The sequence below is a fragment of the Periplaneta americana genome, chromosome 11 (assembly GCF_040183065.1).
Source record: "Periplaneta americana isolate PAMFEO1 chromosome 11, P.americana_PAMFEO1_priV1, whole genome shotgun sequence".
Classification (NCBI taxonomy): Eukaryota; Metazoa; Arthropoda; class Insecta; order Blattodea; family Blattidae; genus Periplaneta; species Periplaneta americana.
In genome coordinates this window covers 11477211-11491306 of record NC_091127.1, presented here as the reverse complement: position 1 = coordinate 11491306, position 14096 = coordinate 11477211, and positions in this window count along the sequence as shown.

Below are 14096 nucleotides of genomic sequence, written 5' to 3'. Positions count from 1 at the left end.
GCTGCTGCAATTTAGCGGATTTTTTGGTTAACTAACTCACAATAGGGGGGTGGCCATATCAGGAACATGGCCATAACAGGAGCACCCACCTTACTACTAGTTCCACTGTTAGTAATTGTCTTGGCTTGACTTATCGATGGCTGGACCCGAAATACGTCCTCGCACTTAGGCTTACTTTGGCCCATTCCGCGCCCTGTATATATGCGATGATTATCCACGTCCGACTGACGGCATTCATGAATCCGATGCTGAAAGGTGGACCATTCTATCTTCGGGAGTCAGGTCCCATCCTCAGACGAATATCTGTTAAGTCCCAAGCATCGGAAACCCGTATTACCCTCAAGACTTCACTTTTTGTTTTTTTTTTTATTATTGCAAGGATAGATGAAATGAGGGTAAGGTGTAGACTACTGGTGGGAAACGGGACTATCCGAGAAAAATAATTTGCAACGTGTGCACCACAGATTTTATCACGATTAGGTCAGCAATCGATCCCGAGCCGTCCACACCTGTGGAGTAACGGTTAGCGCGTCTGACCGCGAAACCAGGTGGCCAGGGTTCGATTCCCGGTCGGGGCAAGTTACCTGGTTCAGGTTTTTTCCGGAGTTTTCCCTCAACCCAATATAAGCAAATGCTGGGTAACTTTCGGTGCTGGACCCCGGACTCATTTCACCGGCATTATCACCTTCATCTCATTCAGACGCTAAATAACCTAAGATGTTGATAAAGCGTCGTAAAATAACCTACTAAAATAAAATAAAATAAAAAAATAAAAGATCCCGAGCCGCCTAGATGGGACACCAGCACTCCAGCACTGAATTGCAGACGCGGAAGTTGCGAATGCCAGAAGAGAAAGCTAATCATATTGTAACTAAATGGTTTAACGTGAAGGGTATTTGTGCTTGTTTGAAGTGCCAATTGTCTCACTGAAGATTATAGAAGAAAACGAGTCGAAATCCAACGTCAAAATGAAGCACTAGCATGGATTAAAATACAATTTCATAACAACGTTATTACAGATGAAATTTGAGCGAGGAATTTTGATCATAAAACGAGACAAAAGTATCCAGTATGGGGACACACGGATTTACTCCATTAAAAATGAAGAATTATCTTCCTGCCAAAATCAAGATGATTTTCTTTTTCCGGTATTAAATAAATTATTATGAAGCTCTGGTTGACTAAGAGAGAAAATCTGGAAAACAAATCGTCGTTGTTCCTGCAATAACTCCTATGTGCAAAATATAAAATTGTTCAGTAGGAGGAAAAACACATTTATTCATCTTACTAGCCGTACCCGTGCGCTCCGCTGCACCGGTTAGAAATAAATATAAAGTAATTACATAATTAAAATAGGACATTTTATCCAGGGAACATTCGTGTTTGATAGAAGGATAAATCGTTTACTATGTTACTTAATTTAAATTGTATTAAAATGCGATCATTTTGATCCAGAGACCACTCATTTGGTCATAAAAATTGTTTTAGGAAATCCAGGAAACGAATGTACAGAACAGACTATCAAGTTTTCTGTGCATGAGAAGCTATTTTAATCTTACCTGTCCTCGATTCATTCAGAAGTTACTGTAATAACATTATAGCATTATGTCCATCTAGAGAAACTACACTTTCCAATGGTGAATTAATAATTAATTACACAAATCGGTTAATTTAGCTTCCGATATTACTTCATACAAACACAGAAACTTTCTCTGTAGGCTATGTTTCATAGCTTTCGATTGTTGCTGTCCAAGGCCCCTTATAGACGAAGTCATTTGTTTTTTATTTCATTACACCGGCTTAGATGGCGTTGTTATTGTCATTTTGAAACTCATTTATCTCATTAAATATCAGTCCTGTCAAACTTTTGCATATAATAAAACTTATGGGAAATTATTTTTAAAGAAACATTTGTTATGTAATATTTTTCATGAAAATTAATAATAAGGGCGATATTTCGATTTATTTAATTCAAGCCCCCTTATAACCCCCCTTTTAAATGAAGTATTTTGAATGCCATATAGCCTAAATTCTAAGTTACAACGAACTTAATTTATATCCCAAGTTTCATATAAATCGGTTTAGCCATTATCGCGTGAAAAGGTAACAAACATACATGCAGACAGACATACAAACAAAAATTTCAAAAAAGTGATTTTCGGTTTCAGGGCTTGAATTTGAATTTGAATTTGAATTTTTTTGGAAAATCGAAAATTACCACAAAAATGTCGGCTACAGATTTATTATTAGTATAGATGGCAGCCGTACATAGGAGATTGTGAATTCTTACATTTTCGAAAGAAAGAAATATAATTACATATAGAAGATTTTATTATTTGCTGTATCACTATTTAAGTTATTTAATAGAGCAAAAATCTGAAAATCGATGAATATGTCACATGGGAGTTATTGCAGGAACAACGATATATTACTCTATCCTTGTTAAAAGAGTTTTGAATAATGTAATGAGAAAGACGACGCTAAACCTTTTCTGAGAAATGAGGTTTGCGCTTCAAGACGGCGCAAGACGCATACGGTAGATGAGTGGAAGTGAGAGCTCTTACGAAACATGCGTAACGCCTTAGACCAACCACTCTACCTACAGTCCAGATCTCACAGCTTTCAAACTACGAAAAAAGCGTTACGAGGTTTCGAAGTCATAAGCAGATGAAACCAAAACTTCCATATATTCCATAGAAGGTGATGACAAGCCTAGAGCATTTCAAGAAATCTATTTTTAAAACAGAGCCGCCACGGCATTCCACTGACTACAGCGCTGGCCCGGCCTGTTCGATTCCCTGCGTATCTCCAACTTATTAGGGCTATACTACACGAACGTTAAAAATGTTACGTTGACAGGCGTTGGTAACGTGTGAAAAATATATAAACTACACGTTGCGGTAGGGAGAGTGTGTTTGGTTTCAGAACTGCAATGGATGTTATACAGGGACATCACTTTATTTTTACCAACATTTTTAACATTAACCTGGCTATACTCGGCTGGCTCGGCTGGGGGGAACACGTTACAGACACAGCGGGAAAAGCATGGGGAGCGTTACACTTTGTGATGAGGGTACTAAGAAAAGGTTCTGATAGATCCAAAGAGATTGCATATAAAGCACTAGTACGTCCAGTAATGGAATATGCTGCTGCATGTTGGGATCCTTACAGATTAGAACATATTAAGACACTGGAAAAGATTCAAAAACGGGCTCTTAAGTGTTGTCGGAAAAATTCACCATTAAAATGGGACACACTCACGGACGCGAATTCGATTATGCGCACTGTTCAAAACATACAGAGGTGAGCCTGCCTGGAAAGAAATAAAAAATAGGTTGCAGCCGCCAAATTACACTTCAAGGAACGACCACTCATATAAATTGAGGGAAAGAAGACAGAGGACGGACACTGGAAAGTTTTCTTTTCTCAATCGTACTATCAGGGACTGGAATGCTTTACCTGCAGACTTACTAAAGGCTTTACCAACAACCAAAAACGTATTTAAAAATAGGCTTAAGGACCTTACTAATAGACGGTAATTATACACAGTACTTAAAGGGTGTAAATGATAAGTTGTTATTGAAGTGTTGTATCAGTGAAGAATTATGTTGTGTCAGTGAAGTGTGTTGTATCAGTGAAGAAGTATGTCGTGTCAGTGAAGTGTGCTGTGTAAGTGAAACGTGTTCCTGTCAGTGAAGCTTTATAGTTTATAGTGGCAGTGCAAAGAATTTGAACAGTGAAATGTTTTTGAAGTGTTAGTGAAATCAGGATAGAATCAGTGAAATGTGTCGTAGTTCCAGTGCAGTGAGTGAGTTGACAGCGAAATGAGTGTAATGTTGAAAGGTACTTGTGCAGATATGAACATATACTCGTGGGTTTTAATTCGATCTTAGTTTTAAGATACAAATTAGAATATTTCAAATGTTATTTTAAGTGATCGTTTCATTTAATTTAGTATATTCCCTGTTGTTGTTATAATTATTATTATTATTATTATTATTATTATTATTATTATTATTATTATTATTATTATTATTAGTTATTAGTATTATCATTAATTGTATTTTTAATTAATAAGTTTATTATTGTCATTATTGAGTGTAATTAGTTACCACTGCCACCGGGTATATACCCATTGCAGTGTGAATAAATACATACATACATACATACTCGGAAACACTGTTACCCCCCTTCCATTGCAGAAGTTTAGAGTTGCTAGTGCAATATGTAAACAAATCTTTTTACTAGCTGTAGGAGGAGAGAAAAGTAGTGTATCCATTTATGTTACAGGGAAATATAGTATTACGATTTTCAGTTTGGTCATTACTTTACAGTATTTTATCAAAAAATAGTAGAATAGTAACTTTTTTTTTCACAAACTCAACCCTTCAGGCGGTTATATACATTATGTAATGTCTACTTTATTCAGCATATTACTAACCTCATTTACTCCTGAGAATTTTGTGAGCACTTCCGCAAGAAACCCCAATTTCTACAGCTAACTTCTTGACCGACTTATTAGGACCTCCCTGCATCCTTCCTCTAGCATCTTCGACAGCATCTTCTGTCACCTTTGTTGGCCATCTTACACTTTTCTTCCTTTCTGTACACTCTCTTGTTCTAAATTTATCTACCAGATTAATGGCATTTCTACGAAAATATTCCGTAATAATATAATCAGGAAATTGTGAAAAAAACTGTTGTTCACATTCGGTTATATTGTAATTCCAGTTTCTATCATCGTCCTTCATACCTACAAACAGTAAAACAAAACTCTTGTTTAAATAATGCTAATCTTCACTTATGCTCAGTCCACACTGATAAATTCAGTTATGCTACACACCATACCTGTGTGAAAATAAACTTCAATAATATAAGCTTTTTCTTCTATAGAAAATGCAACATATTTCTGAAACACACTGTACTCTGTACTGTTTATTTCACTGCTAGCAACAGCAGCCGTGAGTTTGTGTGACTGACGTTAGCAAGGACATTAGTGAAAGGGGTGGGAGTCAAGTACATTTAGAAACGCAGGTACAATAAAAATTGAAGTAAAAATAAAATGATGTCACTGTACAAATTGCATATGTAGCTCTGCTATGTGTTCAATTTATAAGTCTATCTCAAAAAAAACAGAGGAAAACGAGATGGTGAATTCATCCCGCAAACATTAAGAGACTTTCGGCGGGAAAGTTTTATACAGTACTGCATTTGAAAATCACCGACAGTATTCCGACAAGTTTTTTTCTCTATTACATAATGTCAATAAAAAGTTTTGATGATCTTTTGAATTTAATTTCTCATAAAATTAGGAAAATTGATACTGTAATGAGGAAATCAATTTATCCTGTCGAAAAGCTGGTTGTAACATTAAGGTAAGTAATAAAATTTGCCTTAATTTGTAATGACTATATATTTATTTTATGCATAATATGTTGAACATTTGGAAATATAAAAATTGGAGATTTATCCTTCGAAGAGGTGGAAAAATTCAAATATCTTGGAGCAACAGTAACAAATATAAATGACACTCGGTAGGAAATTAAACGCAGAATAAATATGGGAAATGCGTGTTATTATTCGGTTGAGAAGCTCTTATCATCCAGTCTGCTGTCGAAAAATCTGAAATTTAGAATTTATAAAACAGTTATATTACCGGTTCTTCTGTATGGTTGTGAAACTTGGACTCTCACTCTGAGAGAGGAACATAGGTTCAGGGTGTTTGAGAATAAGGTGCTAAGGAAAATATTTGGGGCTAAGCGGGATGAAGTTACAGGAGAATGGAGAAAGTTACACAACACAGAACTGCACGCATTGTATTCTTCACCTGACATAATTAGGAACATTAAATCCAGACGTTTGAGATGGGCAGGGCATGTAGCACGTATGGGCGAATCCAGAAATGCATATAGAGTGTTAGTTGGGAGACCGGAGGGAAAAAGACCTTTAGGGAGGCCGAGACGTAGATGGGAGGATAATATTAAAATGGATTTGAGGGAGGTGGGGTATGATGATAGAGACTGGATTAATCTTGCACAGGATAGGGACCGCTGGCGGGCTTATGTGAGGGCGGCAATGAACCTTCGGGTTCCTTAAAAGCCATTTGTAAGTAAGTAAGTATGTTGAACATTAAGAACATTAGAAGCTGCAGAAAATTATTATATTTTTATTTTATGCATAATATGTTGAAAATTAAGAACATTACAAGCTGCAGAAATCAGTACTGACTGAAATTAACAATGAATTCAGAACCATTTGAACCATCGGCAGTAACACTCAACGGCGACATATGTGACAATTGGGACATTCTTGATGTTGCCCGTTGCTCGACAAGCAGGTTTCTGAACAGTTCAGAAACTTTGAAACGGGCTTCAATTGCAAGGTCTAGAGGTAAATTGTCCATGATTTTGACAAATGATAGGAAAGCTTTGTTTCCATCCTTGTCATTCTCTCTGTCTTGTCTTTGTATGGCCACGCTCTCAGATAATATATTTGTAATATCCCTTGCTGCAGTTACTAGAATATTTTCCGATTTTTCTTTTCTTCCTGTCCTTGTCGAGCGAAGAGATTGTCCCGATTTTGTTTGGGTATCGTTTACATTACTCTCATGACCCGAAGTAGACTGAGAAATAATACCATCCGGTATGTCTTCTTGTTTAGGTGGAGGTATATTCAAAATGGTTTCATTCTCACCAAGAGTAGGTAGTAAAAACCGAGTAAAAACTGCATTTGCTTGACAGTATCCAGTCTGTTGTTGACGTTGCGTTGGTGACGCACATGTAGTATGAATAAGTTTGCAAAATATGGCGTTGCCAACGCAGACCTCTGCGTTGAAACTTCCCAACGTCGAAGCAACGCAACCAAAAGCAGCATTTTTAACGCTTGTGTAGTATAGCCATGCAATTATACAAGCGATCATATTACCAAAAACCAAGTTCCTGTAAAAGAACGTTGTCAACGCAACGTTTTTAACGTTCGTGTAGTATAGCCCTTATGACTTGGTTTGGCGTGGTTAAGGTAAAACAAGGGTTTTCTCAGGGAGCTCAGTACCCCTGTGACATCCCAGCAGATCGCCGTCATCTAATCGCGGATGTAAAATAGTCCAGTCTCCTATGCACACTGTAAATGGATTGTAATTTTTAATTCAAGCAACAATGTGGTTTTTACTTCTATCTTTAATCACACCCGTCAACAATGGGTATTCCGCTCAACACTGAAACACAGTAGTCGTTATTGCACTCCACAGAACGACAATGACTATCCATGTTTATTATTGAGAAGAACAACAATGTACTCCTAATTTCAACTAATGTTCACAGAGCACTATGTACAAAACAAAGCTGTCAGTTCTGAGTTCACAGTTCGTTCGCCTTGGCTAGTTCTTCTAGCTCACTCACTCAAGTTCACGGTACGTCGAACCCAAGACTTCCATATAACAGTCCACTGCACTTCGAACCCAATGCTTCCAGAGTCAGTTCACTGCACTTCGAACCCAAGACATCCGGACGCGTTGCCCTCGCCTGGACGCTACCACAGTACTCATTTAAGTTCACTGTACTTCGAACCCAAGACTTCCGGACGCGTTGCCCTCCCCTGGACGCTGCCACAGTACTCATTTAAGTTTACTGTACTTCAAACCCAAGACTTCCGGACGCGTTGCCCTCGCCTGGACGCTCCCACAGTACTCGTTTAAGTTTACTGCACTTCGAACCCAAGAGTTCCGGACGCGTTGCCCTCGCCTGGACGCTGCCACAGTACTCATTTAAGTTTACTGTACTTAGAACCCAAGACTTCCGGACGCGTTTCCCTCGTCTGGACGCTGCCACAGTACTCATTTAAGTTTACTCTACTTCGAACCCAAGACTTCCGGACGCGTTGCCCTCGCCTGGACGCTGCCACAGTACTCATTTAAGTTTACTGTACTTCGAACCCAAGACTTCCGGACGCGTTGCTCTCGCCTGGACGCTGCCACAGTACTCATTTAAGTTTACTGTACTTAGAACCGAAGACTTCCGGACGCGTTTCCCTCGTCTGGACGCTGCCACAGTACTCATTTAAGTTTACTGTACTTCGAACCCAAGACTTCCGGACGCGTTGCCCTCGCCTGGACGCTCCCACAGTACTCGTTTAAGTTTACTGTACTTCGAACCCAAGACTTCCGGACGCGTTGCCCTCCCCTGGACGCTGCCACAGTACTCATTTAAGTTTACTGTACTTCGAACCCAAGACTTCCGGACGCGTTGCCCTCGCCTGGACGCTGCCACAGTACTCATTTACGTTTACTGTACTTAGAACCCAAGACTTCCGGACGCGTTGCCCTCGCCTGGACGCTGCCACAGTACTCATTTAAGTTCACTGTACTTCGAACCCAAGACTTCCGGACGCGTTGCCCTCGCCTGGACGCTGCCACAGTACTCATTTAAGTTTACTGTACTTAGAACCCAAGACTTCCGGACGCGTTTCCCTCCCCTGGACGCTGCCACAGTACTCATTTAAGTTTAATGTACTTCGAACCCAAGACTTCCGGACGCGTTGCCCTCCCCTGGACGCTGCCACAGTACTCATTTAAGTTCACTGTACTTCGAACCCAAGACTTCCGGACGCGTTTCCCTCGCCTGGACGCTGCCACAGTACTCATTTAAGTTCACTGTACTTCGAACCCAAGACTTCCGGACGCGTTGCATTCGCCTGGACGCTGCCACAGTACTCACTGAAGTTCACTGTACTTCGTCCCAAGACTTCCGGACGCGTTGCCCTCGCCTGGACGCTGCCACAGTACTCAATTAAGTTGACTGTACTTCGAACCCAAGACTTCCGGATACGCCGCACTCGCCTGGACGCTGCCACAGTTGCAGACCTCCTCACGTCGAACTCCGGTCTCGAAGGCTGGCTTCCTTGGTTGCTCGATGTTGATTCACAAACTGACTACACAGAACTCGAAGGCTGCTCGCTTTTATTTATCAAGTCACACTTCTCGAACCTTCGATCCTCGTGGCTTACAGAACTTTCGGAAGCAATCTGTTTCCGGACGTTTCTCTTACGTCCGTCCCAGTCGGTTGCCTTCCCCTCTCACTTCGTACACCGGCTAGCGCCTCGTAGTTTTCCCTCTCTTCTCCTCGCGCCGCGCCCCAGTGCCCACCGAAGCTCGCCTTCCTTTCCGCGCGTCCTCCCTTCTGCCGGACGCGCGCTCGACTCCCAAGGCAGCCAGGTCTCCCAACATGTCGCCACAATATGGGTGAATGGCGAACAGTCAAGTACGCAACATTAGAAAAAAAATTAAAACCAAACGTTATCTAGCCACAGATTTTGAAGAAAAAAGTGAGTCTATGATGTTTCCAAACAGCCCTAGTATATGCAATAAAGGATTCGTGTTTTACAATCAACATTGTTAAAACAATAAAAAATTACTGTAAGATTAATTTTTTGATCCTACAGAATTTATCTGGTATGGTAACAATGGTTATTAGAGAGAAAAAAATTCGCACCACTGAGCTACGCTGAAGTTCAATCCAAATGGACATGGAGTAAGGCCACATAGGGAAAAACACTAGAGGAGGGAGATTCGATCCGGTGCTGAGGATTGAGCTTCGGCGTAGCTCAGCGCTTAGTACGTAGGACCAAGGACCCGGATTCGATTCCCGGCGCAGGAGCGATTTTTTCTCCTCTAATAACCACAAAAAATTACAGCACAACTCTATGACCTGAAAACATTATATTTTTGCTCTCTGTCTTTTATGAAATATAGAGCTGAAGGAGAAGAAAAGATAACGAAATCAGAAAAGCAACACAAATTCGTAATTATTATATTACAATAATATATAGATCTAGACTACATAAGGTTGTACAGGGACATCACTTTATTTTTACCAACATTTTTAACATTAACCTGGCTATACTCGGAAACACTGTTGCCCCCTTCCATTACAGGAGTTTGATGTTACTAGTGCAATATGTAAACAAATCATTTTACTAGCTATAGGAGGAGAGAAAAGTAGTGTATCCATTTACGTATGTTGTAGGGAAATACGATATTACGATTTTCAGTTTGATCATCACTTTTATGGAATTTATAAAAATACATTAGAGTAGTAACATTTTTTTTTTAAACTCAACTTTTCAGGCGGCTATGTTCGTTATGTAATGTCTACTTTATTTATCATAATTAATTATTGGTGTTAACATACAATATAGAGAGTGCATTTAAATTGAGGGGCTCATAAGTAAAGGGCTGTAAGTGCACTTAAGTTACTTTTGAGAAAATGGGGTTTAAATATTTAAGCTTTCGTAAAATCGGTGAAATTTTTATTTAAATTTTAATGTGTGATGCGATTAAAATATCCCTTTGCCACTAAAATTTTAAATACTTTTGCTTACACTGGATGCACTTAACTCATGTTATTACAAATGTCACTAGCATTCCTTTGCTTCTAGCCACCTCAATTCAAAAAAAGCTAATCTGAATTTTTAAACAAGTTGCTGAAAATGGTTGCCGTTCACTACAATGCAGGCTTCAATTCAGTACGCATATTATTAAAAACATTTTGAAGCATATTCTCTGAAATTGAATTTATCGTTTCTTGAATATAATTTTTAGTACGATATTATTAATATAGGTTCTTTCTTCTATAGAAAACGCAACCATATTTCTGAAACACACTATACACTGCAGTGTTTACTTCAGTGCTTGAAGACTTCGAATGCAACAGCGGCCGTAAGTTTGTGTGTCTGAGGGGACCAAGGACATTAGTGAAGGGGTGGGAGTGAAGTACATTCAGAAATGCAGGTACAATAAAAATGCAAGTAAAAATATAATGATGTCCCTGTATAATGGCCAACATCTATACTAATAATAAATCTGTAGCCGAAATTTTTCTGGTAATTTTCGATTTTCCAAAAATAATTGGTCCTAACATATATAATTAACCACCCTGAAACCGAAAATCGTTTTTTTTTTAATTTTTGTTTGTATGTCTGTCTGTCTGTCTGTCTGTATGTTTGTTACCTTTTCACGCGATAATGGCTGAACCAATTTCGATGAAAATTGGAATATAAATTAAGTTCGTTATAACTTAGATTATAGGCTATATGGCATTCAAAATAAGTTATTTAAAAGGGAGGTTATAAGGGGGCCTGAATTAAATCGAAATATCTCGCTTATTATTGATTTTTGTGAAATATGTTACATAACAAAAGGTTCTTTAAAAATGATTTCTGATAAGTTTTATTCTCTGAAAAATTTTGATAGGACTGATATTTAATGAGATAAATGAGTTTTAAAATTAAAATAACTGCCATCTTAAGGCGGTGTATTGAAATAAAAAACAAATGACTTCGTCTATAAGGGGCCTTGGACACAACAATCGAAAGCTATGAAACATAGCCTATAGAGAATGTTTCTGTGTTTGTATGGTAATATCGGAAGCTAAATTAACCGATTTGTATAATTAATTATTATTTCATCATTGGAAAGTGTAGTTTCTCTGGATGGACATAATGATATAATGTTATTACAGTAACTTGTGAGTGAATTGAGAACAGGTAAGATTAAAATAGCTTCTTATGCACAGAAAACTTGATAGGTTATTCTGTATATTCATTTCCTGTATTTCTTATAATAATGTTTATGAACGTATTTATTTTATCTGAGAGAATTAACGAACAACGAGAGTGTATTGATTTAGTATGCAGTAATAGTACGTTAGCTTAGCAATCCATTATTTTATAATTCAAATTTTAACTATGCTCAATTGAATCGTCTTAAAATACATAAAATACATATGCAATAAATGCAATGCAAAAAAATTGGGCAATGAGCCAAGCAAATTATGTTGCGCTGTTGTAAAAGCTGTTCCTCCTGAGATTCAAGAGCTCCCACAACAAATTAAAAACTTCCTAATTCGAGTACATCCGTTATCAACACACTTTTTACATAATATAATATAATATAATATAATATAATATAATATAATATAATATAATATAATATAATATAATATAAACACAATAATAAATTTGTAGGCAAAATTTTTCTGTTAATTTTCGCTTTTCCAAAAATAATTGGTAATAACAATTAAGAAACATGTTAAAGGAATTGTCATTGCACCAAATGATTGGTCTCTGGATCAAAATGATCGCATTTTAATTATTTGGAATCAATTTAAATTAAGTAACATATTAAACGATTTATCCTTCTCTCAAACACGAATGTTCCCTGGATCAAATGTCCTATTTTAATTATGTAAATACTTTATATTTATTTCTAACGGGTGCAGCGGAGCGCACGGGTACGGCTAGTATACAATAAACAGAATCTGTTCATTCATATTATGATGATTATTTCTTCATTCCATGATTATTACAGTCCATCTTTCTATATTGCTCCGATTCATTCCAGTACAGGCCTACAGCACTTGACCATTTTTCTTCCTTCATGCGAAGAACACTTTTCTGACTCAGTTTCGTCTCTCTAAAGTAGAGACAATAAGGGTGAAAGGAAATCACGGAAAAGAGGGCTGGAACTTGATCATGCTGTTTTTTTTATTAAGCTAGTAAGCAAAGCGAGTATGCAGTTCAAAAGTTAAAAAAAAAAAAAAAAAAAAATGTTTCTAGCCACTACCGTAAGAGCCAGGCTCGTGTACGGTGTGGTCTTAGCCAATAATATAACATAAAATTTACAAGGACAGTTTACTAAATACTAAATTAATTCAGATCGACAACTAACACACAAGAAGTTGCTCTTCGGGAGCGGGTTCGATTCCCGCTTGGGCTGATTATCTGGTTGGGTTTTTTTCGAGGTTTTCCCTAAACGTAAGGCAAATGTCAGGTAATCTATGGCGAATCCTCGGCCTCACCTCGCGAAATATTATCTCGCTATCACCAATTTCATCTACGCTAAATAACCTCGTAGTTGATACAGCGACGTTAAATAACCAAGTGAAAAAAACACAAGAGAAAAAAGAAAGAGAAAAAGAGAGAAGAAAAACATATTTTATATAAATTTACAATCAGACAGAAGCCAATGACATTTAATAAAACCATGAATACAGTCGACAGAAATAAAAAAGTAAAAAATACACACATTTGTTAATATTATGTACAGGGACATCATTTTATTTTTACTTCAATTTTTATTGTACCTGAGTTTTTGAATGTACTTCACTCCCACCCCTTCTACTAATGAAGTTCAACCGTCCTCCACACAGATCCAAGACCGCTTATACCAGTAGTGTCAGAGTTGTAGGCTCCGAAACCGGTTGTGGTGCTAGAGACGTCCAGTCGGAGCGTGAACTTGCTTATGTCTGTGGAAGCACAGGAGCACGCAACGAGTTATAGTGGAGCGCTCCGCTCCGTTTAGGCTGTGTCTGACAACGCTGGCTTATACAGTCTTAGTAGAATTACGGTCGTAGTAAACAGTACGTTCCGAAAATATGTTCCCGTTTTCCAATGACGAAAGAGCTTTCAATATTGAATCATTTTCGCACAGGTACTGTTGTCCATTTGCCTACGTCGTATCCCGGTTTCCCCCACCAGCTTTTATTAGCCAGCTAGTGGTTGGGCTGACTTAGCTCTTTTCTGAGAACATTAATTTCTGTTAGGAATTGGACGTCTACGTAATATTATACAACTGTTTATAATAAATAAAAGGGCCTCGTTAAGTAATTAACTGTCACGTGATTTCCTCCCTTTCTACGACCCTACGACATAACCATTTGGACGGACAGTAGATAGCATTCTGAGTAATTTTATCTTTTCAGATCGGGCAGAAGTGAAGATTTAATTTACAGTACGTAAGGTATTCTCTTATAGAGTAGGTACAGAATTATTTCAACATGAGTTACTAGTACGAAGGACGAAACTGCTAATTGGGATTAGGTACAATAGTCTATAGTGCGATAATATCCACATTAGAACTGAAGCCTGTAGGGTATCGAAATGAACGGCCACCATTTTCAAAAATGTGTTTAAATATCCATATTATGATTATTTTTCAATTTAACTTCATTCTCTATATCGTACGATAATGTGCTGTAGACAGTATAATATACACTGCATAATGAATACGTCCAAATGGACAGCTCAGTTCGTGAGTAAAAACA